The sequence below is a fragment of the Barbus barbus genome, assembly GCF_936440315.1.
Source record: "Barbus barbus genome assembly, chromosome: 3".
NCBI classification, from domain to species: domain Eukaryota; kingdom Metazoa; phylum Chordata; class Actinopteri; order Cypriniformes; family Cyprinidae; genus Barbus; species Barbus barbus.
Genome location: NC_136731.1, coordinates 43,895,836 through 43,901,331, shown reverse-complemented (window position 1 = coordinate 43,901,331; position 5,496 = coordinate 43,895,836).

Below are 5,496 nucleotides of genomic sequence, written 5' to 3'. Positions count from 1 at the left end.
GTGCAAAAGATCACTCATCTCACTAAAATAGGCTAATGTTTTCACTTGTGTTATGGGGTTTTGCTTGCCCGTTTATTGCCAAGTATGCTTGTGCATACACAGAATTTGTTTTAGTGACATAAGCTTCCAGTACACAGAGACAACAACACACAGGCAATGAAAATAAGATGAGAATAAAAAATACACATATGTAAATATAAATAGACAAAAGTTAAAAAAAATAAATTGCAGCAGTTCATCCCTGGTGAAACTGATCGTGTTTGGGAAAAAAAACAGGAAACACTAAAACAACTGGAGAGCGAAGCACAATGGCTGCCGTGTGCCATCTTGTTATTTTCCAAATTAAATAAAAGTTTGTGTTTCATGGCATTTTGTGACTTTTCTTTTCTTGATGATTTGACATTTTATAATAATGCATTTACCATTTCAAAGCATGAAGTAAAAATGAATGCCCAATAAGCCAATAAGTGCTTCTCTGCTGCCATCTACTGGTTATAGTGGTCATTTGATGGATATATATACAGGTCCTTTTCAAAAAATTAGCATATTGTGATAAAGTTCATTATTTTCTGTAATGTACTGATAAACATTAGACTTTCATATATTTTACATTCATTACAACACAACTGAAGTAGTTCAAGCCTTTTATTGTTTTAATATTGATGATTTTGGCATACAGCTCATGAAAACCCAAAATTCCTATCTCAAAAAATTAGCATATTTCATCCGACCAATAAAAGAAAAGTGTTTTTAATACAAAAAAAGTCAACCTTCAAATAATTATGTTCAGTTATGCACTCAATACTTGGTCGGGAATCCTTTTGCAGAAATGACTGCTTCAATGCGGCGTGGCATGGAGGCAATCAGCCTGTGGCACTGCTGAGGTGTTATGGAGGCCCAGGATGCTTCGATAGCGGCCTTAAGCTCATCCAGAGTGTTGGGTCTTGCGTCTCTCAACTTTCTCTTCACAATATCCCACAGATTCTCTATGGGGTTCAGGTCAGGAGAGTTGGCAGGCCAATTGAGCACAGTAATACCATGGTCAGTAAACCATTTACCAGTGGTTTTGGCACTGTGAGCAGGTGCCAGGTCGTGCTGAAAAATGAAATCTTCATCTCCATAAAGCTTTTCAGCAGATGGAAGCATGAAGTGCTCCAAAATCTCCTGATAGCTAGCTGCCATTGACCCTGCCCTTGATAAAACACAGTGGACCAACACCAGCATCACTGACTGTGGGTACTTGACACTGGACTTCAGGCATTTTGGCATTTCCCTCTCCCCAGTCTTCCTCCAGACTCTGGCACCTTGATTTCCGAATGACATGCAAAATTTGCTTTCATCTGAAAAAAGTACTTTGGACCACTGAGCAACAGTCCAGTGCTGCTTCTCTGTAGCCCAGGTCAGGCGCTTCTGCCGCTGTTTCTGGTTCAAAAGTGGCTTGACCTGGGGAATGCGGCACCTGTAGCCCATTTCCTGCACACGCCTGTACACGGTGGCTCTGGATGTTTCTACTCCAGACTCAGTCCACTGCTTCCGCAGGTCCCCCAAGGTCTGGAATCGGTCCTTCTCCACAATCTTCCTCAGGGTCCGGTCACCTCTTCTCGGTGTGCTGCGTTTTCTGCCACACTTTTTCCTTCCCACAGACTTCCCACTGAGGTGCCTTGATACAGCACTCTGGGAACAGCCTATTCGTTCAGAAATTTCTTTCTGTGTCTTACCCTCTTGCTTGAGGGTGTCAATGATGGCCTTCTGGACAGCAGTCAGGTCGGCAGTCTTACCCATGATTGCGGTTTTGAGTAATGAACCAGGCTGGGAGTTTTTAAAAGCCTCAGGAATCTTTTGCAGGTGTTTAGAGTTAATTAGTTGATTCAGATGATTAGGTTAATAGCTCGTTTAGAGAACCTTTTCATGATATGCTAATTTTTTGAGATAGGAATTTTGGGTTTTCATGAGCTGTATGCCAAAATCATCAATATTAAAACAATAAAAGGCTTGAACTACTTCAGTTGTGTTGTAATGAATGTAAAATATATGAAAGCCTAATGTTTATCAGTACATTACAGAAAATAATGAACTTTATCACAATATGCTAATTTTTTGAAAATGACCTGTATATATTTTTGTTTAACACAAAATGTATTTGGTCAGCCCATTAAAAAAATAAAAAAGGTTAATTTTTAGAGATTTCAAGTTCTGTAAATAGTTGTGTTGTCATTGAAAAGTGCTTGAATTTCTCAAAAGTTTGTACAAACCCTAAAATGATGAGGTAATAACAATTGATTAGGCTATTTCTGCCACAACACCATGGTATACTGTAGTTAGCGTTACTTCTGGTTCTCTGCATCAGTGTTATCTGTTTAAAGCAGGTAAATCTGTGCAGAATTCAAACTCTTCTCTCTGGATCTCGCAGCAGTCTACAGTAACAGTGTCGTGAGATCAGCATTGATTCTGTTCTGAGCTCTGATCAGTTTGCACGCGTTTACGCTGATAAGCAGCTCAAACCAGTAGCGCTGTTACACTTTGTTTCGTTTGCCTTTTGAAGTTTGTCATATGCAATAGAAATGGCAGCTCTTATTAGTTGAAAAAACTTAGAGCTCCAGACTGCGAGCATTTTTTTCTGCCGCGACTGTGTTATTATTTGATGCTACAGCTAATTATTGCAGAGCTCTAAAAATTGTTCCCATAACAGCAAATCTAAATCTGCTTGAAGCTTTATAACCATCAGTAGCCTACTATTAAAGAAGAAAGAAGAATAAACACCAACGTGTTTGTTGTTCAGTATCTTCACTGTGTTTGATTCTGCAGGGATCTCTCATCTTCTCTCTGTCCTCTTTAATAAACTCAGTCTGTCCAGATTAAGAGCTCTTCCTGATGATTTGATGCTTGTCTGCACTTGTGAACTGATGGCAATATTCCAGCATTTATTGGTGCTGAATTAGGAGTAGCTTCAATGATTATGCGATTCTTGTGGGAGGAGCTTCAGTGAAGGTGTATTGCTGTATGTGAGGAGCTAATCTGCCAATATATATATATAGAGAGAGAGAGAGAGAGAGGCGTCTATTAGATGTCTTTAAGATGTTTATGATTTAGGATGTATCCCAGATAGCAAAATTTGTGGCCCACCTCTGGGCCACAACCTTGCTTCACTTCTGGCCCAGTTCTGGCTGGGTCCCCGGCCCAAAACTGGCCCATACACTGAAAACAGACACAAACAATTTCCTCTGGCCCAGATGCGGACTCTAGAGACTCTTATTTATTGATGTGGCCCAGATCTGGCCCACATACTGTAGAGTGACTTCTATTATTTTATGTGGCCCAGGTCTGGCCCAGACACTTTAAGGCAGATCCGGCTGAGATCAAATGTGGCCCAGAACCTGCTAAATGTAATTCAGCAATGAAACACAAAAACAACCATTTAAAAACATTAAAAAGGCTTTTATTATAAGATTACCAAATACTTTAATATAAATATATATTAGCAATGAACAAATGCACTACAGTATAAACATTAACACACTTTTTAAACCACAAAGCAACAAGTAAATTATATTTACTGTATATTATATATATTTATAAACATTGTGTCATAATTCAGTTCAGTACTTATTAAATGGCGTCAGTGCAGTCAAGTCAATAATATTGCTGAATATTAAGTGTCTTCAACTAAGCAAGACAAAAGGCAACAGTGACAAGGAACCCAAACAAGACCAGGCTCAGTCAGGAAACCGGTTCTCCTCTGACCAAACGAATGAACATGGTGTGATTATTCCAGGCTGCACCACAAGTCAGATTGTGGATTGATACCATTCAGAATATTTCATCCAACTTCTGCTTGAAGAAACATCATGCCAGCAGATAAAAAGGGTCTGTGCAGAGGGCTTGTCTGGTTCTCGTAGTCTTTGCTGAGGATCTGTGCTGGGGCCATCAATGAGGTCTTCACAGGGATCTGTCATCTAGCTGATATGGTCTCCGCTGATATTCAGGGATGTGTTGTGGTCATTCCCAGGAGCAGGTCCACCGTCTGGTCTGGATACCGGCTGGATCAGCTGATTACTGTAACCTAGGGATAAGGGTGAGACGGTAAATAAGTGACTAATATAAGCATTGATGTCATTCTTCTTACAAATTAACAAGTATTTTAGATATTATGGGAAGTGTTGCTGCTTAAACTAATTGGTGCAGCATACAAATACTTTAAGGGATTTGAATTATAGAAATGTGATAGTGTGTCATGTGTATGGAAGGTTAAAGAGATGGGACTTTTAAACTCAGAGTGTGTCTGTCTCCTGAAGTCCACGCTTTTGATCTGCCACCTCTTCATAGTCCCCTTGACCTCCATTTCAGGGATCTCCTTCATTCTAGCAGCGGCCCGCCGGAGACTAAACTAACCCGGACCAGAGGCAGATACACACAACTACACAGAGTGTGGACCTGCCGCACGTACAACAACTTTCAGCCGAGATCGGCCCAGATAGAAAAAGCCATCTGTCAGCCAGAAGTGTTTTAGACATTTCAAACGTCATGTCAGACGTTTGTAGACATTTACATTTATTCATTTAGCTGACACTTTTATCCAAAGCGACTTACAATTGCTATATATGTCAGAGGTCGCACGCCTCTGGAGCAACTAGGGGTTAAGTGTCTTGCTCAGGGACACATTGGTGTCTCACAGTGGATTCGAACCCGGGTCTCTCACACCAAAGGCATGTGTCTTATCCACTGCGCCATCACAACAGATGTTTTCCAGATCAAGAGATCTTTAACAGACATCTTGCAGATGTACGTGTGCTATCTGGGTTGATTTTTAAACATGCATATGTGCTCAGGTTTATTCAATGAAAAGCCTTTTGGAAAATCGGTCAGTTTTGATATCATGGCGGGTCGCCACAAATAAATAAATGTATGGGAAACATCCCACAGCACAACAACCTGAGCCAAACGTTATTAGTCATCACTTTAACTGCGTTTGTAGTCGGCGCCACTGACCAGACCGATAAACAAACACAGACTGGAAGTTAACTTCGATCGGGCCAGGCGCGTGCGCCCGATGAAACCATCTATATCAAAATATCCTTGTAAACACAGTCGGTTATGTCCTAAGGCCCAGATATTTAGAAGGACAGCACAACCTAAGGATGTTGTTTTTAGTGCTAAACCTGTTCAATATTTTGAATTTAGTTTTTTTTACTATATTATTTTTAAATTAAGATCCATCTTATCAAGTGTTTTCTTTAATCTTAATTTCCATATTTACATGCTGCAACGTTGTGTAATGTTCAATTAAATATTTGACTAATAATTCGCTTGTTTTTCTCTTCTAATCCTCACAACCTTCCCCGTATTATTTCCCTCCTCTTACTTACATTTCACTGCTGGTTATATTCTGTATAATTGTGTATGTGACAAATAAATGTCTTGAATCTCTCTCCGCTTCACTCCAGTCCAGCGGGGGGCGCTAAAACACATGCGTTTGTTTGCCAAACACCATTAAACCTC